General features: G+C 44.3%; 1 long non-coding RNA gene across 1 annotated transcript in view; it reads left to right on the top strand.

The window, feature by feature from the left end:
• Positions 1 to 1,703: 1,703 nt before the first annotated feature.
• LOC121021976 (uncharacterized) overlaps positions 1,704 to 25,647 on the top strand; it is a 53,048-nt gene continuing 29,104 nt past the window's right edge. Inside the window, exons 1-2 of the long non-coding RNA XR_005786758.1 lie at positions 1,704 to 2,173; positions 12,537 to 12,642. This is a non-coding gene — a long non-coding RNA (uncharacterized LOC121021976). The remainder of the gene's footprint in view (positions 2,174 to 12,536; positions 12,643 to 25,647) is intronic.

A 25,647-nucleotide genomic window follows, 5' to 3' on the forward strand; every position in this document is an offset into this window, starting at 1 on the left:
GAAGGCAGACGGGCCCCTGGCTGGCTCACTCAGAAGACCATGCAGACTCTTGAGTCATGAGTCAAGCCATGAGTTCGGAGCTTAAGGATGGGTGCAGAGATTACTTAAAGAAATAAAACTCGAAACAAACCAACCAACCAGCAGGTAGAACTGGGCTACAGCCCAAATAGCTTCCTGGTTCCGGCTCAGGCTACTATTAATCACACACTGGGCATGTCACTTTCCCTGCTTATACCTCAGTTTCCCCATTTGTAGAAAAATCTTCACAGTTGAATGTACTGTATCATTTTCACAAATGGACTCCCACGTATTAAACAGATGAAATACACAGCAATGAAAATCTTCAAGAAAGTAAGATTCAACTTTTTGGTGCACTTAAGCAGTCAGAATTTACGCCGCGGCGCGGCGCGCGCGCGGGGGGGGGGGGAGGTCTACGATAAAATTTGCAAACAGACATGAAAACAGTGCTAAGAACCAAGCCACGAGACAGGAGATGAGAAATAAGAAATAGGCCTCCAAACAGCACTAAATCACCATATGGCTTTTTTTTGGTTCATTCTTATTTTTTTTTTCTCTCTCTCTCTTTTGTTAAGCCTGGACACTATATTCTCTACCTCTGAGGCACGGGGCCACTAGAAATGTTAGGTCAGCAAAGCACTATTTGGTTTAGGAATGTAAACATCAAACCAGAATTTCTGCTAAGGCCTGTCAACAGTTTTATTAAAATGGACTGATCATAATGATTACATCCAAAACACAACAAGGTAGACAAAATCTAACCGTTTGGCCCCGGACACAGAGTTAGGGAGATTTCTCAGTATTCCATTCGGGGCATCATCTGATCACATCATCATCCCCCAAGTACTCTACCCATCTCTGCAGGTGTGGCAAATGTCACTGCAAACATGGATATAACCCAAGAAGCACCCAGGGGAAACCCTATCAGCCTCAACTCCGGTTACCTTCTCCCACATCTTTCGCCAAAATATCAAAGCACTCAACAGATACAGACCCATGAATCCTCATTATCAGCATGTGAAGAAAAAAAAAGTGGGTAAGGATTAGAGGCAGCATGGCAGAGTTGTATATAGAGATCAATGGACTTAGTTCTCTTCACTGGACTCAGAGACAGGAGTCCCCTTTACTAGCTGGAGGATACATTAATTCCTACATTCATTGGGAGAAGTGCTAATAAACCGCAGGATCCTAAAATGGAAGTCGGAGTAATATTTTTTTTCAGAGTGTGAGAGGAACACAGAGATGGAAAGGGACCAGCTTAGGGAATAAAACCGGGAGAAACTGACATCAAGAGTGGGATTCCTGGATCTCAGCCACGTAAATCTGTTCATCTGTGATCAATGTTGGGACTGCAAAATTAAGTAGAGAAAATGAAAACAACAAAAAGTTTGGGAGGCACAGTGAATTTACATTTTCGGAACCATGCCAGAAGAGAAAGAGCAAGAAGCTGATCCACGGAGGTCCCCACAATAGCTCAACTGTGGTCACCCTGAACCGTAGTAGTTGGGTGTGTATGGACTGGATTGGGTTGGGTTGGTTTAGGACGGACCTCTGGCGGGGAGCTAGAAAAGGATAGTGAAGTGGACCGGATACTGGGCCCATTGAGCCAAGAGTTGGAGGGAATAAATTTCCCTAAACATAAAAGTCCGTCTTGTAGAAAGTACCGGGCATAGGAAGGGCGGCAGGAGAAGGGGGTGGTTGGGAGAAGACTGTGCCAAAGAAATGGAAGTGATCTGAAGAACAGGGATAAGTAAGCGCCCACGGGTCCTCGCTGTATACAGAACCCTGATGAAAATGAGGTTCCAAAGAGGAGTCAAAGACACCGAGGGAAGGGGGCAGATAGAGCGGTGCCAGGCGTGAACTGACCCAAGTGAGCTGGGAGACGTGCCTACTGATAGCAGGGAGCCAAGCAGGAGAGGGACAGACAAGTCAAGGAACTGGGAGACCGAGGCACCAAGCGGACCATCCAAAGCAGGGAGATTACTAGACAGCAGGCTTGGATGGGAGAACCAAAGTCAGAGAAGGAAAAATGAATGAGAAAATGAGCAGTCAGAAGCAACTAGGGTGACGGACAGACGGCGTGAAGCGCAGCGCAATGAATAGCAAGAAGACTTGGACAGACAGAGCCGAAGGACCGCAGAGCTCAGCGCTAGAGGTAGGCAGGGAAAGAAACTGGGGGAGGTACCTGGGGCGTTACACAGACGGAGGTGGCTGAAGAAACATCCCCGCGCAGCCAAGCCCCCAGAGGTCCTGCCCCTCCCCAGCCCGCGGCCGCCCGGTTACCTTCGCGCCCGGCTCCGCACCGAAGTGCTCCCGGGGGGCGTCCACCTCATGTGCCGGGGTCCCCAGTCGCCGGGCCGGGCGGGGGGCTCGCTCGGCCTCCGCGGCGGGCTCCCCTCGCCTCCTCCCCTTCCTGGAGGGGCGGGGGCGCCGAGGGCGGGGTGGGAGGTGCCCGGCGCGGCCGCGGCTCCCCGCCCCTCCCGCCGCTCCGGGTGCGGGCCCGGCCGCGGCTCTGCCAGGCCTCCGGGGCTCGCTCCGGGCCTGTCACTTCCTGCCGGGCCGAGAGGGTGGGGGCTGCAGGCCGGGGGCTGCGGGCCGGGCTGGAGGAGGGGGCTGGCGGGGAGGTGCTTCCGGGGCAGCCGGACCCCTCCCCCGTCCCTCCCCTCCCCTCGGCGCCCTCCTCCCACCCCTCCTCCCTCCCGCGCGTCCCTCGTTTCCTGCCGGCGCCCGTTGCCATGACGACGCCGCTCCCGGGCCTCTGCGCTCCAGGCCCCGGGGTTGTTGTTCCCCCCCCCCCCCCCCCCCCCCGCTCTCTCTTTCTCCTCTTTTTTTCCCTTCTTTCTCTCCGAGTTCGGCGCGCCGGTTGGAGGGACGAAACTGAGACAGTGCTGGCCTCTAGTGGGGAACTCAGTCTCACCGACAAGGAGAAGGAGATGGGAGAAGGGAGGGAAGTGACGTGCAAAGGGGGGGAAAAAAAGGAGGTATTTTCTGGAGCTTCTGGGAATAAGGGATAGAAAGAAAGGATCAAAGGGGCGAACAGGCAAAGAGGGAGAAAGCGAGGCAACCACCCGAGAGAAACGACAGACTGGGGAAGGAAATAGAGCCGAGGAGCGGAGAGAACAGGAAAGAAAAAGATTGAGGCACTGGAGAGAGACTGCTGATTGTTAAATCCTCACCTCAACTCCGAGAAGGCGGGAAAGAATGCTGCCCAGAAACTGAACCCATTAGGAGTTGACATTCATTTAAAAGCGGCAACCCAATAAGCCTTGCTTTGAACAACACATTTAAGTCTGTCATTTCAGGGATTTTGCGCGCGCGCGTGTTCTTGGGTGCAAAGTGTGTATGCAAAAGAACGACAAAAATCAGGGATGAGGCATAAAGAGAGTAGAACAATGGGGCTGTATTGGGGGATGCTAAACGTTTGATGAGGCAGTGGCCTTTGCCATTTTATTTATGAGAGCAGTTGGTCGGCTTTTAATCCTCTTAGCCTTGGGAACATTCGGCAAATATTAATCGAGCACCTACTATGTGCCACCTCCCGTTTTGGAAACTTGGGTTACTTCGGGGCACAGAACAAAGATAACTGTCCTCGTTTAACCTTTACAGCAGGCTGGGGGACCCCTGGTGGATAGATAACGAAGGCTGCTGCCTTCCCTGGGGTTATCTTCATCCAGGAACAATTCTTACCTCCTAGTTTTTCCCCAGCCTCTGGTCTAGTCTGTCCTTCTCTCTGTCCACCCGCTCTTAATTCTCGCCTTTGAAAGCCAGTGCATGATTTGTTTTTCGAGAAAAAAAAAAAAAATAGAGGTGTTCTCTTTGTTTATAAATGAGATCCATTTAGATCTGCGCTCAGGGAGGGTTTGGACTCCGGCTCTTCATCCGTGGTAGCCAGATTTATGTCAGAGGCGAAATCTCTGCCAGGCTTCTAGGAACCAGCCAGACAAGTATGTGAGGGAAGGAACCGGAGGGCAGCCAAAGGACTGGAAAAGCAAAGACGTGAGGTGTGGGGAGGTGAAAGGGTGTGTTGCCAGGATGGTTGACAGGCTTTGGCTGAGGATGAATCGAAAAGATGCTGGCAGAGCACTAGTGGTAGAAACTAGGTAAAGCATTAGTCATTTAATTCAAACTTAGATTGTTGGCATGTCAAAGAAGTTTAAAGCTTTCTTGCGGAGGCTTAACAGTGGATATACTGAGCCTGAACGGAGTCTCCTTGGCACCAATGAAAAAGAGGTATCCGTAGACAATTTTCAGCTGATACGACGTTCGGGTCAAGAAACGTTACTCACGTGCTCCCGTGGGTTCCGTGGGAGAACCGGTGCCGTCAAGTGTCTAAAGAAGGCCTGTGATATATCCCAAGTATTTTCACCGGTGGAGGTGAAACAGAATCACCCCTACTGCTTGTCGATGCATTCCGCCTCTAAAGATGGTTTGCATTCCTGGTCACCAGCCCCTACATCTCCTAAAAGTTACGCATTTCGAAGATCTTAGGGAATAAGGTAGTGATGATGTGTAATTTGGGGGAATGCTATAAATCTAGCCTGGGAATACTCTAGCGCAGCCCATGTGTTATTGATTATGAGCCAGAAGTTTCATCTTCTGATGTGAAGGCTTGTACCCCATATTTCACAACAATTGTTTTCAACTTCATTTCCCGCTGAGACGGACCAGTCTTCCCGAGGCGCGGGTCTAAGCAATGTTCCAAAGGAAATTTCAGGGTTAAAAAAAAAAAAGAAAAAGAAATGTGTTAATGATGAAGTGAAGTATTAAGGAAAACCTCCATCCATATGAAAACCATTCCACGGACTAAGTCCACTTGGGAACCGGTACTGAAGAATTTGTCTCTACCTAAAGGGAGCAAAACAATCTGTTAATCCCTAGAAAATCCTTAACAGGCTCTTCTTTTTTTTTTTTTTTTATTATTTTGCTAAGCTTTCTCATTTTCATTTAATGATTCTGCTGGAGTTAGTGTTTTCTTCTTCGAGCCAAACAGTTCTCCTGAATAGAGGCTGAATAATTTTTTACTCTGCATAACACTGCAAGTCATTAGCCTAAACAGGTGAAAAGGAAATGCGTTCTATCTGTCGTGTCGAAGCAGACGCCCTCCCCCCCAGAAAACTCACCTAAATAAGGAAGATCAGGTTGTGAAAGGCACTCACTCACCTCTTTGGCAACAACTTCAAGCCAACAGAATAGTAGCAGGCCGATTTAATTTTGCATATCAACTGAACACAGACTAAGCATCCTCCAACCCTTCTAAACCCAGCTTTGCACCATGAATTGTGGAGGAAGAGAAGGCCCTTAACCCTGGAGGTGTTAGCCTCATTGGAATGTATGTATCTATTTACAAGCCACCAGGCAAGGAAGCCCGTGCGCTCAGCTTCTATGCAAAGGTGGACTGGAGGAAGTAGGGGGAAAAGGGAATCGTAACTTTTACTCTAAACACCACCCCTTGCAGATGTGAACCACCATATACACATCACACACCCCCCCTCCCAGCCCGCCACCATTCTATATGCCACTTTAAGGTCTACTTGGGAGGTGAGGGTTGATGGGAGGAAAGGGGGGGGATGGGCTAGACGGGTGCTGCCTATGAAGGAGGGCACTGGTGTTGAGCACTGGGTGTTCTACGTAAGTGATGAATCGCTAAATTCTACTCCTGAAACCAGTATTACATTACAGGTTAACTAGGTAGAATTTAAGTGAAATTTTGAAAAGGGAAAAAAAAAAAGATCATAAGGCAGAGAGGAAGGCTGTTACCATGTCACATGTGACTTTTTAACCTGCAGGAAGTGTTACTAAGTGAAAAAATAAATGGTCCTTGGTGACCTACAGCCAAAAAAATAAGTACAGTCGAATTGGGAGAAAATGAAATGAAGGTTAAAAGAATTTATGGGCTCTTAGATTTATAAAACAAAAAAGAACTTTAAAGTTATCCAAGCGGGGTGCCTGGGTGGCTCAGTCGGTTAAGCGTCCGACTTCGGCTCAGGTCACGATCTCACTGTTCGTGAGTTCGAGCCCCGCTTTGGGCTCTGTGCTGACAGCTCGGAGCCTGGAGCCTGTTTCCGATTCTGTGTCTCCCTCTCTCTCTGCCCCTCCCCTGCTCATGCTCTGTCTCTCTCTCTCTGTCTCAAAAATAAATAAAACATTAAAAAATTTTTTTTTTTAATTTCTCCCAAGTTATAACAATTACCTCACACTCCTTATGCTATTCCTCTACAACTGTCCACTCTTGATCAAATCTAGCATAAAGACACAGTTCTATTTCCTTAGATCTTCATTTTCTGATGAAGGCTCCCGTGTCACATCGAAATTATATTAAAGAAATAAATTTTGTTGAAAGAAATCTCTAGGCAAGATGGAGTCTCTTCTGCCCGGGATGTTGGGTCAGCAGATTGAAATTTAGGTAAATTTCATGTCCCTGTAAATGCTTCACTAGGCCAAAAACTCAGGATGTCCAATCAGCCAATCCCCAAACACCAAACCAACTCTCGGCTCTATACTTACTTCCTTGTTCTTTCATTCTTTATCCTCTAAAATCTTGCTGCCTTCTGCCCCCATTTTGCAGTTCTCTGTCCACTTCGCAAAGTGTTAAATAAAGTCTGTTTGTATCACCTAAATTGTCTTTTTTAATCTTTTTTTTTTTTTAATTTTTTAAATGTTTATTTTGGGGAGACAGAAAGACAGAGTGCAAGTTGGGGAGGGGCAGAGAGAGAAGAAGACACAGAACCCGAAGCAGCCTCCTCCAGGCTGTCAGCCCAAAGCCCGACACGGAGCTCGAACCCATGAACTGTGAGATCATGACCTGAGCCGAAGTCAGGCATTCAACCGACTGAGCCACCACCCAGGAGCCCCCTCTGATCATTTTGAAACAACTTGTATGCTCTTCTCCTGTTAATCTGTCTTTGTCGATTTCATTTTTAGGCTCAGCCAAGGGCCCCTAAAAGGGTTAAAGAAAACTTTTTCCTCTAGTACACCCACCCTACTTCCTTTCTTTAGAGTACAAATTTAAAATTACCATATTGATTGGTTCTGCTCAGTATTCCGTCCAGCATTTCCATCAGAAGAAATGGATACACCCCCACCCACATCCTTGAGTAGCATAGAGTGGGCAATAACATAAAAGTCACCAGTTTAGATGATTAGCGTGCAGTTGAGCTCAAATATTGTACCTTCTCTCGGCCTTGACTTTCTTTTTGTAAAATGGGGATAGCAGCCAGTGGTTGCTGGAAATGAATGCAACATTTATAAATTATTTCATAGGATGTCAGACACAGAGTATGATCTATTATGATTAGTTTCCAGCATATTTTTGCCATCATCAGATGCATCTAAATCACTGCTTTTTTTATTCAGCGTACATCACATCTTTATTAACTCACAACTGAGTTATTGAGTTTATATGCTAATGACTTTAATGAATTTACTGTTGAGGAGGAAAAATGTTTACTCTCTTAATGGGGGTCCATGAATTAAACCAACAAAAGATAAACAGGAGGAAAGGCACAAAGTTTTATTAATATTTATTTGTATGAGAGTTCACAGAAAAGAAGTAAAACTCAAAGGAGCTGTTAGACTCAGGAGTTTCTATACCCTTCTTAAATGAAAGAGGGGTGCCTGGGTGGCTCAGTCGGTTAAGAACTTATCTGACTTCAGCTCAGGTCATGATCTCCCGGTTGGTTCATGGGTTTGAGCCCCGCGTCGGGCTCTCTGCTGTTAGCACAGAGCACGCTTTGGATCCTCTGTCTCCCTCTCTCTCTGCCCCTCCCCAGCTCACGCTCTTGTCTCTCCCTCTCTCAAAAATAAATAAACATTAAAAAAAAATTTTGTAATAAATAAATGAAAGAGGGTTTGGGCTTTCGGGAATGATAAATTTGGGTGCAGAAGAGATCTTAGGCGGAAAACTTGTAGGGCATCTGTTAATTCTCAATTGCCTTCAGCTCCAAATAATCTTTATGCCAATGTGGTATATTTTGTGGTGGCATATTCTGATCCCCTTTATTACTACCATTTTATATGAAAACAGTATTCCCTTCCCTATGTACAAGATTTACCTCCTTGGGGGGCTGCCTGGCTGCTCAGTCAGAAGAGCTTGTGACTCTTGATCTCAGGGTTGTGAGTTAGAGCCCCAAGTTGGGTGTAGAGATTACTTAAAAAAAATTACTTCCTTTGGGGCCTCCAGTGTGCCTTTTGGTCTACTTTTCTAGGATTTGGGTACAAATCCATGTTGACAATAAGCACTAGATTTATTTCCTTTTGGGGCTATGTACCCTAGGCCAAGAGAGCTAATCCCCCTGGGAAGAAGTCTAAAAGGAAAAAGTGATTTAAAATATACTTAGAAGGGGCAGGGGATTAAAAAAAAGAAATAAAATAAAATAAAATAAAATAAAATAAAATAAAATAAAATAAAATATACTCTAGAGCCTCTGTTCATGGCTTTGTCCAACCCTCTCAAAAACCTTTTTTTGCTACCTCCTATTAATCTTTAACTGACAGGTGAGGAAATTAATGCTCAGGAAGGTGAGGAAAATTGCTCAATGTTCATGAAGATGGTAGGTAATAGAGTTAGAATTTAAATTCAGGGGCGCCTGGGTGGCTCAGTTGGTTAAGCGACCAACTTCAGCTCAGGTCACGATCTCACAGTTCGTGGGTTCAAGCCCCGCGTCGGCGGGCTCTGGGCTGACGGCTCAGAGCCTGGAGCCTGCTTCCAATTCTGTGTCTCCCTCTCTCTGCACCTCCTCTGCTCAGGCTCTGTCTCTGTCTCTCAAAAAATAAATAAATGTTAAAAAAAAGTATATATATGTATATGTATATGGAACTTAAATTCAGGTCTGTCTGACTTCATCACATCTTTTACACAAAAATAAAGAAGTGCAAAAGATCTATTTAAAACACTTAGCGTGGGGCGCCTGGGTGGCTCAGTGGGTTCAGCGTCCGACTTCACCTCAGGTGAGGATCTCAAGGTTTGTGAGTTCGAGCCCCGCGTCGGGCTCTGTGCTGACAGCTCAGAGCCTGGAGCCTGTTTCAGATTCTGTCTTCCTCTCTCTGCCCCTTCTCTGCTCATGCTCTGTCTCTCTCTGTCTCTCAAAAATGAATAAACGTTAAATAAATAAATAAATAAATAAAATGCTTAGCATGTCGTATATAAGTGATGAATCACTGAATTCTACTCCTGAAACCATTATTGCACTGTATGTTAACTAAGATTTAAATTAAAATACATGTATGTTATAAATAAATAAAATGCTTAACACACATAAATGTTTGCATGAAGATACTTGGCATTTGCTACTGTAAATACATACGGTGGAAGACCCGCTTTGCCTTTGTTAACCAGGGATACAGCTCTGATCCACAAAGATACTGGGGACATGTCTCAGCAAAAAAATAAAGACGAGAGATGTATGTATTATTTCCCTAAATTGTTTTCTCCCTTCTCCCAATGGTAAGCAGATAATGATCCCAGAGATGTCCTCGTCCGTGACACCTGTGAATGTGTTATGCTATGGCAAAAGGACATTAAAGTTGCAGATGGAATTACACTTGCTAATCAGTTGACCTAACAATAAGGAGATCATTCTCTATTATCTGAATGTTCTGTATTATCTGAATGAGCCAAATAACAAGGGTCTTTAAACGCGTAAGCGGGAGGTAGAAGAGACAGGCAGAACAGACAGAGAGGACTCATCCTGCCGGTGCTGGCTCTGAAGATGGAAGGAGGACCGTGAACTGAGCAATGCAGGAAGCCTCTAGAAGTTGGGGAAAAAACAAGGCAATGGATCTTCTTCCACAGCCACTAGAAAAGACAGCCCTATGACACCTCCGTTTTCACCCAGTGAGACGCATATCACACTTTGATCTATAGAACTGGGAGGTAATGAATTTGTGTTGCTTTAAACCACTAAGTTGTGGTAAATTGTTACAGCAGCAGTAGAGAACTAACACCCACTAACCAGTATGTCCAATGTGGTGGCTAACGGTAGACCTTTAAGTCCAGCCAACTGCCAACTTCATTACCTCTTTGTCTGCTAACAGCAAGAGAATCTATTGTATCACCTGCTTGGGCTAATCAGTGAATAAAGTGCCCAGGAATCATTTTGAGTGGTGGCTTTGCAGGTCTGTGAAAATGATAGTAAAGGATAATTTTCTTTTTTTTTTTAATTTTTTTTAACGTTTTATTTATTTATTTTTGAGATACAGAGAGACAAAGCATGAATGGGGGAGGGTCGGAGAGAGGGAGACAAAGAATCTGAAACAGGCTCCAGGCTCTGAGCTGTCAGCACAGAGCCTGACGCGGGGCTCGAACTCACGGACCGCGAGATCATGACCTGAGCCGAAGTCGGCCGCTTAACCGACTGAGCCACCCAGGCGCCCCTAAAGGATAATTTTCAAAAAGGTAGAATCATAACTCTCATGCAAATATAAAATGAACACGTGTCAAACGTTTTATGTAACTTGTTAAGTAACGAGAGAACCAGTGAGACATTAAAATCAGCTCAAAGTGCATCTGAGATGCTCGATGTTTACAGTCAATTTAATACAGGAATGCTAGAAAAGATTGCTGGGTTGGATACAAAACTGGTTGACGTCCTTCTGAACCGCCAACCGTAACCTTAAGGATTGATTCTCTTTTCTAGGAGCACCTGGCTGGCTCAGTCAGTGGAGCGAGTGACTCTTGATCTTGGGGGTCATGAGTTCGAGCCCCATATTGGGTATAGAGATTACTTCAATAAATAAAACCTTAAAAAAAAAAAAAAAGGATTATCTTTTCCACCACCCAGACAGGGAGCATTTGCATCTTTGAGTCAATCTGTGCCTCTTGAGTTGTAAAGTAGCCCAGTCAAGAGGAAATCAATCAAAGGCGCAAACCTAGTCCCACACTGAAAGGACACATTTCTAACTTTTGGGTAATTTTTTTTGACATCTATAAATCTGAGTAAAGAAATTGTTAGAGTTACCAGAACCAGGGGAGATAGATCTCCCTGGCAGAGCACTCTGCCTGAGTTTCCTTCTTTTTTTTTTTTTTTTTTTTAAGTTTTATTTATTTTTGAGAGAAAGAGCGCCAGCGAGGGAGAGGCAAAGAGAGAGGAGGACAGGGGATCTGAAGTAGGCTCTACGCTGACAGCAGAGAACCCAACGCGGGGTTGGAATTCATGAACTCTGAGATCATGACCTGAGCCGAAGTCAAATGCTTAGCCAACCGAGGCGCCCCTGAGTCTCCTTCCTGACTGCATTCTAGAGGCGTGTGTGACAGACGACCAATAATTTCAGCAAATCTGCTTGGCTTAGCCTTCCCCAGCTGAGAAAATGGCGATCCCACCTATCTGGGCAACACGCCTTAGAATTATCCTTGACGGCTCTCTTTAGTTCATACTGACATCTAATTCATCCATATATTCAGTATGCACCAAAAATAGTTTGAGGGCCTACTATGAGACAGCCACTCACAGCCATTTGCTTCTGTCACGGACATCCATTGGTAGACAAAATGGACAAAAATTCTTACCCTCGTGGAACTTGCATTGTCGTGGGGGAGAAGAGCGATCAACAAATGAGGAAAATCCACAATCTGTAGAATGTCATATGATGACTAGGGCAACGGAGAAAACATTTTTCATGGAAAGGGGTTGGGAAAATTAGGGGGCGGGGCTTAGAATGTAAGGAGAGTTGTGAGGGAATACCTCATAGACAAGATGGCCATTAAGAAGGGATCCGGAGGGAGTGACAGAGGCAGTCATGGGTATATCGGCTCCAGGCACAAGGATTATGCGCCAGTGTGTTAGAAGAAGGATGGGGTTCAGGGCGCACTACCCCAAAATAGGGCGCCTTGGCATATTGATTATTTTCAGCTGAAGGAGTTAGAACCAGAGAAACAAGAATGTCATTCTGACCTTCTCCTGAGCCTTCTTCCTAGAAATAGGTCTTAGAAGCCTCATGGCAGAGGCACCGTCTCTATACCTGAAGGAAAGGAACACCCCTATCTCCAAAGACAAAGGGATGCTGTGAGGAATCTGAACAGGACTTACTGAGTTCCCTCCGGTTTACTACAATTACATCATACTCTCAGACATATCATATTTCTCCTCGACCGTCAGCTTGTCATCCCACCTGGCATAAAAATCCTCAGGTGGAACCATTCCTTTGGGTCTTCGTTTCCTTATGAAGGCTCCCTTGTCAAAATTATATCAGGACATTTATAATATATATGAACATTTATAATATATATATATAATATATAATCAAAATTGGGGCGCCTGGGTGGCACAGTCGGTTAAGCGTCCGACTTCAGCCAGGTCACGATCTCGCGGTCCGGGAGTTCGAGCCCCGCGTCGGGCTCTGGGCCGATGGCTCAGAGCCTGGAGCCTGTTTCCGATTCTGTGTCTCCCTCTCTCTCTGCCCCTCCCCCGTTCATGCTCTGTCTCTCTCTGTCCCCAAAATAAATAAACGTTGAAAAAAAAATTAAAAAAAAATTATATTCAGAACATTTATATGCTTTTCCTTTGTTACTCTGTCTTTGTCAGTTTGGCTTTCAGACCCAGCCAAAGACCCTAGGAGGGTCAAAGAGAACACTTTCCTCCCCTACAGGAACAGCAAGCATAGTGTGTGTGGACCAGAAGGAGACCAGAGGTGAGGAACGGGAGACGGGAGACGAGGGATAAAGAAGTGTGAGAGCGCCGGGGAGGGAGGAGGAGGGAGGGAGGAATGGAATAAAGATTATGAGATCTGACTCTGACTCTGGCTTTTACTCTGACGGAGAAATATTGGGAGAATTTGAGTAGAGGAGTAATGTGATCTGATTTACCTTTTTAACAGGATCACCCTGGCTGTTTGTGTTAAGAATAGGCATGAGAGGGGAGCTTGGGTGGCTCAGTTGGTTAAGCATCCGACTTCGGCTCAAGTCATGATCCCACGATTTGTGAGTTCAACCCCCACATGGGACTCTGTGCTGACAGCCTGGAGCCTGCTTCGGATTCTGTGTCTCCCTCTCTCTCTCTGCCCTCCCCTGCTCACACTCTGTCTCTCTCTTTCAAAAATAAATAAATATTTTAAAATTTTTTCAGAGAATAGGCATGAGAGACAAGGATAGAAGCTGGTAGATCCGTTAGGAGGCATTTGCAATAGACCAGAGTGATAACAGTAGAAATGATGAGAAGTGGTCAGATACTGAAGATATAGATATTAAAAAGTATGTGTGTGTGTTTGTGTGTGTGTGTGTGTGTGTGTACTTTTTTAAAAGTAAGCTCTACACCCAAATGTGGGGCTTCAACTTATGACTTCAAGGTCAACAGTCATTTTCTCTACTGACTGAGCCAGCCAGGTGCCCCTGAATATCTTTTGAAGCTAAAGCCAACCAGATTTACTGACATAACGGATGTAGGATATAAGAAAAAGAAAGAAAACGTAAGTGCCTCCAAGCTTTTTCTCTTTTAACGTTTATTTATTTTTTTGAGAGACAGAGACAGAGCATGAGTGGGGGAGGGACAGAGAGAGAAGGAGACACAAAATCCAAAGCAGACTCCAGGCTCCTAGCTGTCATCACAGAGCCTGACGCGGGGCTCGAACCCAAAAACCGTGAGATCATGACCCCAGCCGAGATCAGACGCTTAACTGACTGAGCCACCCAGGCGCCCCACCTCCAAGCTTTTTGACATAAGAATAGACTTTAGCGATTATCCTCTAAGAGAATATGTAGAGCTGCCATATTCTTTTTTAACAATTGCACAGTATTCCCTTGTGTAGAGATATTGAATGGACATTTTGTTATTATACAATACAGACATACTGATGAACATTTTTGTTATTTGTACCATTGTATAATCACAATATCCTTAAACGTGTATCAGTGCACACAGATGCAATCATAACTGTAAAAGAAGTTCCTTAAAGTGTCACTGGTAGGGGCGCCTGGGTGGCTCGGTCGGTTAAGCGTCCGACTTCGGCTCAGATCATGATCTCACGGTCCGTGAGTTCGAGCCCCGCATCGGGCTCTGGGCTGACAGCTCGGAGCCTGGAGCCTGTTTCAGATTCTGTGTCTCCCTCTCTCTGCCCCCCTCCCCCGCCCCGTTCATGCTCTGTCTCTCTCTGTCTCAAAAATAAACTTAAAAAAAAAAAAAAGTGTCACTGGTAGGTCAAAATACACGTATGTTTGGTATTTCAGTAACTATAGCAAAATTGCTATCCATAGAAGTTGTCTCTGTTTTCTTTTCCTTCTTCTTTATGATTTTATTTTATTTTTTAAAGTAATCCCTACATCCAACATGGGGCTCTAATTCAAAACCCCAAGTTCAAGAGTCACATACAGCTAGGCACTCTTGTATTTTCTTTTTTCTTTTTTCTTTCTTTCTCTTTTTTTTTTTTTTTTTTTTTTGCTTTTTTGCCCCTGTGTTTTCTTTTTCTCTTTCTTTTTTTTTTTTTTAAGTTTATTTATTTAGTTTGGGAGAGACAGAGACAGTGCAGGTGGGGGAAGGGACAGAGAGAGAGCAGGAGAAAGAGAGAATCCCAAGCAGGCTCCGTGCTGCCCATGCAGAGCCCAAGGCAGGGCTCAAACTCACAAAACCGTGCGATCATGACCTGAGCCAAAACCAGAGTCAGATGCTTAACTGACTGAGCCACCCAGGTGCCCCTGCCCCTGTATTTTCTTAAGTGGGTACATTAATGTCTAATGCCAGAATTGGGCATATTCCTGGGTCCCTTTATAGAGATAAGTCAGGGTAGGGATGGCATGTGAAAATGTCACCTCATTCATAATGTGGCGATAAAATGGTTAAAAACCTGTGCTTTTGATGACTTCGTATCTAAGCCTTGTAATTTTATAGTTGTCTTTTTCTATCTTTCAAATTTTTTCTTTCTGCCTTTCCAACCATCTGTATGCACATCCATTAACACACACACACACACACACACACACACACACACACAGAGAGAAAACATACATTTCTCCTATGGACACTTGTTAACTAAAGATAAGCTATAATTCCCATAGAAAGATGATCTACGATCAATTGAATACACACGTTTGATGTTTTTTGTCGCAATACATTTACGCTAAACTGACAGCAACATCATATATTTACAAGACGATGGTTAGGGTTAGAAATCGATTATTCGACCATAAATGAGCTTTCTGCACATAAACCAAACTGGTGGATTCTAGCATCAAGACTATTCGTGGGACATTTGAAAGTGTTGCCCCTAAGAAGTATCTAGGTATGTTTAGCTTTAGTAATGCTCCACTTTATGCTACATTCAACCATTTTCCCAAAAGGTTTAAACTGTAAGTAAAGAGAAGTTTTGGGGCGCCTGGGTGGCTCAGCAGGTTAAGCATCCGACTTCAGCTCAGGTCACGATCTCACAGTCTGTGAGTTCGAGCCCCGCGTCGGGCTCTATGCTGACAGCTCGGAGCCTGGAGCCTGTTTCAGATTCTGTGTCTCCCTCTCTCTCTGCCCCTACCCTGCTCATGCTCTGTCTCTCTCTGTCTCAAAAATAAATAAAAAACATTTAAAAACGTGCTTAAAAAAAAAGAGAAGTTTAAGTTTTTTGAAGCCACCGACTATGATGTCACGTGATTACTCATGGTTCTTTCATTTTTGTACCGAGAACTATTTGCAATGATAACTCAAGTAGAGAAAGCAACAACAGTGGCCCTAAGCGCCTATGGCTTCTGTAGCCTAACAGCTCGAGAGTCTTGGCAAAGGTGATTGTTTTACTATCTATCACCAAGGTAGTCTCATTTTTGAACTTTTAAACATGTACTCTATTAAGTTCTGTCACTGGGGCCTGTGGATAGACTAACCGAAGACAGATTAACAGCAGAAAATGTTTTTTTCAGGTGCACACGGGGGACGGGGCTCGCAGAAAAGAATTGAAAATTCCTCAAAGCAGTTAGACCTGTGAGTTTGTATATCATTTTAACAAAGGGCAGTTAATTGGGGGGGGGGGGGGGTTTGTGGGTTTTTTAAATGTTTTATTTATTTTTGAGAGAGAGAGAGTGGGGGGGCGGCGGGGCAGAGAAAGAGGGAGACACAGAATCGGAAGCAGGCTCCAGGCTCCAAGCTGTCAGCACAGAGCCCGACGCGGGGCTCGCACTCAGAAACAGTGACATCAAGACCTGAGAGGAAGTCGGATGCTTCACCGACGGAGCCACCCAGATGCCCCAAAGGGCGATTAATTTGTGAAGAAAGGATAAAACAAAGGAAAAAAAGGGCTTGAGTTTCTAGGAGTGGTAAGTTGTGAGAAGGTAAACATATGGGGGAAACTAATGGCGAACAAGGGTTACTTTAGTCAGGTTTGTTTGTGCAGACCCATCTCGGTGCTGTACGCCTCTTACGGTGTCCAGTGATTAAAAGTCTATTGTCCTGGGGCGCCTGGGTGGCGCAGTCGGTTGGGCGTCCGACTTCAGCCAGGTCACGATCTCGCGGTCCTTGAGTTCGAGCCCCGCGTCGGGCTCTGGGCTGATGGCTCAGAGCCTGGAGCCTGTTTCCGATTCTGTGTCTCCCTCTCTCTCTGCCCCTCGCCCGTTCATGCTCTGTCTCTCTCTGTCCCAAAAATAAATAAACGTTGAAAAAAAAAATTAAAAATAAATAAATAAATAAAAAAATAAAAGTCTATTGTCCTTTTCCTGGTGTGGGAGAGGGGAGGAGGACACCTTCACAAAGGGAAATTGATGCCCTAATTTTAGGCAGATAGGGAGAGGGGAAGGATAGAGAGCTTTTCTGGCATCTGCTGTTTCTTTCCTTTTTTATTTTAAGTTTGTTTACTGAGAGAGAGAGAGGGAGAGAGAGAGATTGAGATTGAGATTGAGAGATTCCCAAGCAGGCTTCATGCTGCCAATGCAGAGCCCGACTCAGGGCTCAACCTGACAAACATGAGATCATGACCTGAGCCAAAATCAAGACTGGGACACTTAACCAACTGAGCCACCCAGGCGCTCTGCATCAGCTGTTTCTGAACGGCCGTCAGCTCAAAATAATTCTTAGGCCAAAGTGGCATATTTTGTAGTGGTCTATTCTGATGACGTTCAAATGCATCCCTCATGAAACCTGAATTCATGTACCTGGATCTGTACTTCTTTGCACAAATATAACAACCTCCGAAGGATTAATAGATATTGCCCATGATTTATTATTTGCTTTGTTCAAGGTATTGTGCTAAACGTTATGGACATACTGAGGCGAACAAAAATATTGATTCCTTTGCTTTTTAATTTTTTTTAATGTTTATTTTTAAATTTTTTTTAATGTTTATTTATTTTTGAGACAGAGAGAGACAGAGCATGAACGGGGGAGGGGCAGAGAGAGAGGGAGACACAGAATCGGAAGCAGGCTCCAGGCTCTGAGCCATCAGCCCAGAGCCCGACGCGGGGCTCGAACTCACGGACCGCGAGATGGTGACCTGAGCTGAAGTCGGACGCTTCACTGACTGAGCCACCCAGGCGCCCCTTAATGTTTATTTTTAAGAGAGAGAGACAGAGTGCAAGCAGGGAAGGGGCAGAGAGAGAGGGAGACACGGAATCCAAAGCAGGTGCCAGGCTCTGAAGCTGTCAGCACAGAGCCCGATGCGGGGCTTGAACTCATGAACCCCGAGATCATGACCTGGGCCAAAGTCAAATGCTTAACCGACTGAGCCACCCAGGTGCCCCAAAATTGATTCCTTTCAAGGAACTTAATATAGTTGAGAAACAATGTCAGGTATATGTATTATTTAAATCTGGTGTTTCAGTTGAGAACATGAACTTTGAGATCCGGGTTCAGATTCTGACTGCTACTAGCCATCTCTGCCACTCCCATGGTCGTGTAACAGAACCTCTGTAAGTCTCATTTTCCTTATCTGTGAAAGGAGAGATTCACCTCCCTTTCACGGTTGTTGTGAAAACTGAGTGACGAGCAGAATTCAGATAACCCGCTGATTGTCCTTGTAAGCATTAAAAAAATATTGTAATTGTTAATATTAACAACTAGAGTGTAAAGCAGGCTGTGATAAGGACTCTAAGATTTTGCATACTCAAGGGTACCGATGTCCCCCCCCCCCCCCTCTGGTGTCCAAAGAGTTGTCCTTCCTATGAGAAAGGGACAAATGATGTCAGGGGTGGGGTTTGATCAGAATATGAAGGAATCGGAGGGAAACTCTTGAACGATCCTATCTCTTGGGGCGCCTGGGTGACTCAGTCAGTTGCCCATCCGACTTCAACTCAGGTCATGATCTCACAGTTCGTGAATTTGAGGCCTGCATCAGGCTTAATGCTGTCAGTACAGAGACCGTTTCAGATTTTCTGTCCCCCTCTCTCTGCCCCTCCCCCACTCACACTCTCTCAAAAATGAATAAACATTTATTTTTTAAAAAAAAATCCTATCTCGGGGCGCCTGGGTGGCTCAGTCGGTTAAGCGTCCGACTTCAACTCAGGTCACGATCTCGCGGTCCGTGAGTTCGAGCCCCGCGTCGGGCTCTGGGCTGATGGCTCAGAGCCTGGAGCCTGCTTCCGATTCTGTGTCTCCCTCTCTCTCTGCCCCTCCCCCGTTCATGCTCTGTCTCTCTCTGTCTCAAAAATAAATAAACTTAAAAAAAAAATCTTATCTCTTGATCTCTTGATGGGGCGCCTGCGTGGCTCAGTGCGTTAAACATCTGACTCTTGGTTTCAGCTCAGGTCATGATCTTGCAGCCCCACATAGGGCCCTGTGCTGACAGTGAGAAGCCTGCTTGGGACTGTCTCTCTCTCTCCCTCTCTCTCTGTCCCTCCCCCACGTTCGTTGTCTCTGTCTCTCTCAAAATAAATAAATAAACTTAAAAAAAAGAATCCTGTCTCTTGATCCAACTGACCAAATGACAACCTCAACAGTCATTTACATGAACTATGTTAGATGTTTTTTACTTATTATCCATTTAATCTTTTTTTTTAATTAAAAAAACTTTAACACTTATTTTTGATAGAGAGAGACAGAGACAGAGACAGAGCATGAGCGGGGAGGAGCAGAGCAAGAGGGAGACATAGAATTTGAAGCAGGTTCCAGGCTCTAAGCTGTCAGCACAGGGCCCGACGTGGGGCTTGAACTCATGAACTGTGAGATCATGACCTGAGCCAAAGTCGGACGTTTAACCAACTGAACCACCCAGTCACTCCCTTATGCCTTATGTAAAATCATCTCCATCTTCCACACATCACACGAGGCTAATTTTTGTGGAAATATACCAGCATGTAAATCTCACAGCATTTTCTGTGAGATTATAACCTGTCCAACTTCTCAGGTCTCCTCTGGCTGCTTGTCTTGAGTATCATAAAGGATTCTGTACCTTGGGCCTCAGTTTCCTCATTTTTCAGTTAAAGAGATCATATTAGGAGATTTCTAAAGACATTTTCAGTTCCAAGAAATTAGAGCTCCGTCTTCTGCCAGCGGTGGCCAGTTCTTGAACTTTATACAGGATTCAGAAAGTGATTTTCATTGCATCTCCTAAAAACTAAACAGTAGTACAGGGCTGTCTTTCCCTAAGATCACTAACATGAGAGGCTTGCGCTGAGGAGGGACATTAGTCACAGAACAGATTCTTATGTATTCAAGTTGATGCCTTTTTTTTTTTTTTTTTGGTTTTATTTAAGTGATCTCTACACCCAATGTGGGGGTCCAACTCAAGAGACCAAGATCAAAAGTCACATGCTCTTCCGGGGCCCCTGGGTGGCTCAGTTGGTTAAGCATCCGACTCTTCCCTTTCAGCTTGGGTCACGATCTCACGGTTCATGAGCCTTCTTGAGATTCTCTCTTTCTCCCTCTCTCTCTGCTCCTCCCCTATCTCTCTTTCTATCAAAATAAATAAATAAATAAATACTTAAAAAAAAAAAAACAAAACAGTCATATGCTTTTCTGACCAAGCCAGCCAGGCACCCCAGGATAATGACTAACTTGGAAAATCTATGTGTACATACCTACGCAAGATATTTGGAAAGGAGATCGCAAGATGGATGAACAAACGGCTGGACACAGAAAACAGGGAAACTAAAAAAAAAAAAAAAAAAAATGATAACAATAACCTCAGTCTCCAGAGAATGCGAACACTATTTCCTCTATGTGGAACATTCCCCACACTCGTCACCCCATACCTCTATCCTTCCTGCTTATCCCTCTGCATGCAGCACAAGCATCGGTTCTGGGAATCTTTACTTTGGTCCCAAGATTAGGTGAGGCCCCCCATACCTCTCGCTCTTTGTTATGTTCATTCCACTCATAACTATATGCTCAGTGTTGATCTTCCTCATTAAGCCCTAAGCCCTGTTAGGGCGAGAGTGTAGTCGTCATATTCATCCGGTGCCTAGCACAGTACCTGGAAGCGAGTAGATGCCCAGAGAACATGTATTTGATAAACATCTCTGCAGGTGTCTTCATATCTCAGTGCCATGGAATGATTCTTTCTCTCCCCTGGTGCACAGCCTTGTAACTGCACTTTAAGACGGAAAAGAACGGGGCGCCTGGGTGGCTTGGTCGGTTAAGCGTCCGACTTCGGCTCAGGTCATGATCTCACGGTCCGTGGGTTTGAGCCCCGCGTCGGGCTCTGTGCTGACAGCTCAGAGCCTGGAGCCTGTTTCAGATTCTGTGTCTCCCTCTCTCTGTGACCTCCCCCGTTCATGCTCTGTCTCTGTCTCAAAAATAAATAAACGTTAAAAAAAAATTTTTAAGACGGAAAAGAAGAAACCAGGAATAAGAGAAAACGTGCCCTACTGGTTTTGCCAAAATCGTAATCCGTTACATAAATTGTTAAGGAGGAAAATGCTAGAATACTGCAAACAGTAATTCCATTCAACACAAGAGATTAAAAAAAAACAAAAAAACAAAAAAAACCAAACCCATGCATACTCTGAAAACAGTACATCACACCGAACTACAGAGCGAACGCTGTTGGATAGCTAATATTTAAGGAGTATCTTATACCTAGTTTCTGTATTTCTGCAACAAGTGTTAGAAGATAAAAGATGACACCTTTTTCCTTACCTTAAAAAAAATTTTTTTTTAACGTTTATTTATTTTTGAGAGAGAGAGAAACAGAGAGAAGACAGAGAGAAGAGGCAGAGAGAGGAGGCACAGAACCCGAAGCAGGCTCCAGGCTCTGAGCTGTCAGCACAGAGCCCGATGCGGGGCTTGAACCTACGACGCGTTGAGATCATGACCTGAGCCGAAGTCGGATGCTTAACCGACCGAGCCACCCAGGCGCCCCTCTTAACTTTTTTTTTAAAGGTGACATTTTGTAAATGTATATATGCGTGTATGACCGAATATGCACAGAATATTTTGAAAAGATAGACGAGAAACAAAGAACCATCTACACCCACACTGTTTACATGAACTTGACTTTACTATTGCACTGTCTTCGTTAATATGAATTTAGTACTCCAGGAAATACTTGCCCAGAAAATAAAAGTTGCAAATAATTGTGGTGTGTAATTCAGTAACACCCAGAAAAACCATTTTAAACTGCTCAGCTTTTCCATAGGCAGTTGGCAAACGATTATTTAGTCTCTAAGACATTTCAAAACCCTCACCGTGGCTGAGTCTACAGTCCTAAACCATGTTCCTTTTTTTTTTCAACGTGTATTTATTTTTTGGGACAGAGAGAGACAGAGCATGAACGGGGGAGGGGCAGAGAGAGAGGGAGACACAGAATCGGAAACAGGTTCCAGGCTCTGAGCCATCAGCCCAGAGCCCGACGCGGGGCTCGAACTCCCGGACCGCGAGATCGTGACCTGGCTGAAGTCGGACGCTTAACCGACTGGGCCACCCAGGCGCCCCCTAAACCATGTTCCTTAACCAGTCTTAATGAAACCCCTACATTGAAAGACTCCACCACTAAACCAGACCCCAGAACCGCATAAACATCCTGACTTAGCCCTCCCCTCCCAGACACTACTAAGGTTCTTTCAGGGAGCTAGCATTTAACAAAACTAAGAATAGCTACTCTTGAGGAGGGAACTGAGAGAAGAGACGTAGACGGTGATTTTTTTTTTTTGCACCCTTGAATTTTACATCAGGATGTCTTGTTTATTCCAAAGTAAATGATTTTTTTGAAGAAAAGAAGTAAAATCTAAACACGTTCAGCAAAAGACACATGTGTGCTTTCCTCTCCGGCCAGCAGGTGTCACTTTCTCGCCTAGGTAAAAGCTGCCTCCACCCTTTCTCCTGGATGCGGAAAGAAGGCACGGGGTTCATAGGACAGCCTCAGTTATGGGACAGAGGACTTAAATGGGCCTGGAAATGTTGATTCCTAGAAAGAAGGGTTCAGGTTCTCTCCTCACAATAATAACTAATATTTATTGAATACATTTTAAAATGGCTTTAAGGTAAAATTAGGACAATTAACCACACATATTTAAAGTGCACAATTATTATCATTTTTTTTTAACATTTATTTATCTTTTGAGACACAAAGGGAGAGAGATTGTGAGCAAGGGAGGGGCAGAGAGAGAGAGGGAGACACGGAATCTGAAGCAGGCTCCAGGCTCCAAGCTGTCAGCACAGAGCCCGACGCGGGGCTTGAACTCACAAACTGTGAGATCATGACCTGAGCTGAAGTCAGATGCTTAACCGACTGAGCCACCCAGGTGTCCCAAAGTGCACAATTCTTAATTAAGCTTTACCACCCTGTGTAGGGCTTGAACTCACAACCCTGAGATCAAGAATTGTGCTCCACCGAGTGAACCAGCCAGGTGCCCCCAAAGTGTGCAATTTGATGAAGTTTGATATATGTATGCAATCATAAAAACTATCACTACAATCCAGAGAATGAACATATCCATCACCCCAAAAAGTTTTCTCATGCTAATTTGTAATTCATCCCTCCCTCCTCCAGATAAGTACTTTATATGAATATATTTTTCACCCTCACCACCCCTTTTTAAGTAATGACCAGAGAGAAATCAGGGGTATATCCTGGAGGGGACCGTGTACTGTCTCGCAAGATAGAAGCCTCTACCTCATCTTTCAAAGAGTGCTTTGACCTTGGCAAAGCAATCTGGAAATGGCTGAGAATTCAACTTTCTCTGGAGCTGTTCCTCTTTTTTTTTTTTTTTTAACATTTATTTTATTTTTGAGAGAGAGACAGAGCGCGAGCGGGGGAGGGACAGAGAGAGAGAGAGGGAGACACAGAATCCGAACCAGGCTCCAGGCTCTGAGCTGTCAGCACAGAGCCCGACGCGGGGCTCAAACTCACCAACTGTGAGATGTGACCTGAGCTGAAGTCTGCGCTTAACCAACTGAGCCACCCAGGTGCCCCTGGACTGTTCCTCTTGTAACAAAATGTGGAGCCTGCTCTTGAGATTTTCCTGCACTGTGATTGCAGAAGTTGAGAATTTTTATATCTGGCCAAGAAGCCCCCAGATTTTCATATGTAGCATTTAATTGCTTATTAATCACCCTCAACAGGTGAGAGGGTGTCAGCATACCTCCTTAGTAGAGTTTGGGAGGGGAGGGCTAAGTCAGGATATTTATGTGGTTTGGAGGTCTGGTTTAAGTGGGGGAATCTTTCAACGTAGGGGTTTAAGATTGGTTAAGGATCGTGGTTTAGGACTGCAGACACAGCCACGGTGAGGGTTTTGAAATGTCTTAGAGACTAAATAATCATTTGCCAACTGCCTATGGAAAAGCTGAGCCATGTAAGCCCCCTCTCCGAAATATCTATTGCTCCTCATACGAAGCCATCCAATTCCATAGTCCTAATAACAATTTTATTATTTTAATACTATATTGCTAAATATAGTAGTAAATATTATTTGAATATTATATTATTAAATATAGCATTAAATTTATTATTTTAATACTATTAAATAGTATTATTATTATATTATTTTAGTAATAGTATAGCAGTTTAGTATTATTTTAATACTATAAAACACTATTATAGTATTATATGTAGGCATATTGTATCTACATCAATTAATACATTAATTGCTATTACTTATGATTAATGTCTTAATTTATAATCATATTAATATGACATATATAATAATGTATAATTCTGTTCATATGATAGCTAATAAATATATATTATAATGTTATATATATTATAATACATATTACCACACAATATGGTGGTATAATATAATATATATTATATAGTAGTATATAATAGATTATATATTTAATATTATAATATATTATAACACTGTAGTATTATATGTTATATTATGCCACCATATTATACTATGCTATTTTTTCAAATTTATTTTTTTTGAGAGAGAGAGCACATGAGCAGGAGAGAGGGGCAAAGGGAGAGAAAGAATCCTAAGCACACTCCATACTGTCCGCACAGAGCCTGATGCACGGCTCAGTCCCATAAACCTTGACATCAAGACCTGAGCCCAAATCAAAAGTCAGAGGCTTAACTGACTGAGCCACCCAGGCGCCCCCAAGTCTATCTTAAGGAAAAATCACACAACTAGAAAACTATACCAGCAGATATCATATATATAATAAATGATATGTATAAAACTATTATAAATAAAACTAGTGTGTGTGGGGAGGGTATTATTATGAGGATAGGCAAACACAACAATGAAACAAACAGAACACAGAAATAAACCCTCACCAGTATGGTTACCTAGTTTATGGTAAAACCACACACTGCAATGTAGTAAGGAAAGAATGGTCTTTCAGTAGATGGTGAGGAGACAGTTGGATATCCATAAGGGGAAACAATGTAGCTTGTCCCCTACTTCATGCCATTTGCAAAAATTAACTCCAAGTGGATTGTATGTCAAATATGAAAGTTGTAGGGGCGCCTGGGTGGCGCAGTCAGTTAAGCGTCCGACTTCAGCCAGGTCACGATCTCGTGGTCCGTGAGTTCGAGCCCCGCGTCAGGCTCTGGGCTGATGGCTCGGAGCCTGGAGCCTGTTTCAGATGCTGTGTCTCCCTCTCTCTCTGCCCCTCCCCCGTTCATGCTCTGTTTCTCTCTGTCCCAAAAATAAATAAAAAACGTTGAAAAAAAAGTTTTTTTTAAAAGAAAGTTGCAGGGGGACACCTGGCTGGCTCAGTTGCAAAATATGTAACTCTTATCTCAAGATTGTAAGCATGAGACCCAAGTGGGGTGTAGAGATTACTTTTAAAAAATTGTGTGTGTGTGTGTGTGTGTGTGTGTGTGTGTCTGTGTGAAAGCTGAAACAAAAAAGCTTTTCGATGAAAACATAAGGAAAACACTTTTGTGACCCAGAGCAAAGATTTCTTAAATAGAATATAAGGGGCGCCTGGGTAGCTCAGTCGGTTAAGTGTTCAACTCTTGATTTTGGCTCAGGTCATGATTTCATGGTGGTGAGATTGAGCCCCGTCGTGCTGGGCATGGAGCCTGTTTAAGATTCTCTCTCTCTTCTTGGGGCACCTGGGTGGCTCAGTCGGTTTAGCGTCCGACTTCGGCTTAGGTCCTGATCTCACAGTTCGTGAGTTCGAGCCCCGCGTCTGGCTCTATGCTGACAGCTTGGAGCCTGGAGCCTGCTTTGGATTCTGTGTCTCCCTCTCTCTCTGTCCCTCCCCCACTCGTGCTCTGTCTCTCTCTCAAAAATAAATAAACATTAAAAAAAAATTTTTTTTTAAAGATTCTCTCACTCTTTTGGGGTGCCTGGGTGGCTCAGTCGGTTAAGCATCCGACCTCGGCTCAGGTCACGATCTC

The sequence above is a fragment of the Herpailurus yagouaroundi genome, unplaced genomic scaffold, assembly GCF_014898765.1.
Source record: "Herpailurus yagouaroundi ecotype Mexico unplaced genomic scaffold, PumYag 355, whole genome shotgun sequence".
In the NCBI taxonomy this organism is placed as follows: domain Eukaryota; kingdom Metazoa; phylum Chordata; class Mammalia; order Carnivora; family Felidae; genus Herpailurus; species Herpailurus yagouaroundi.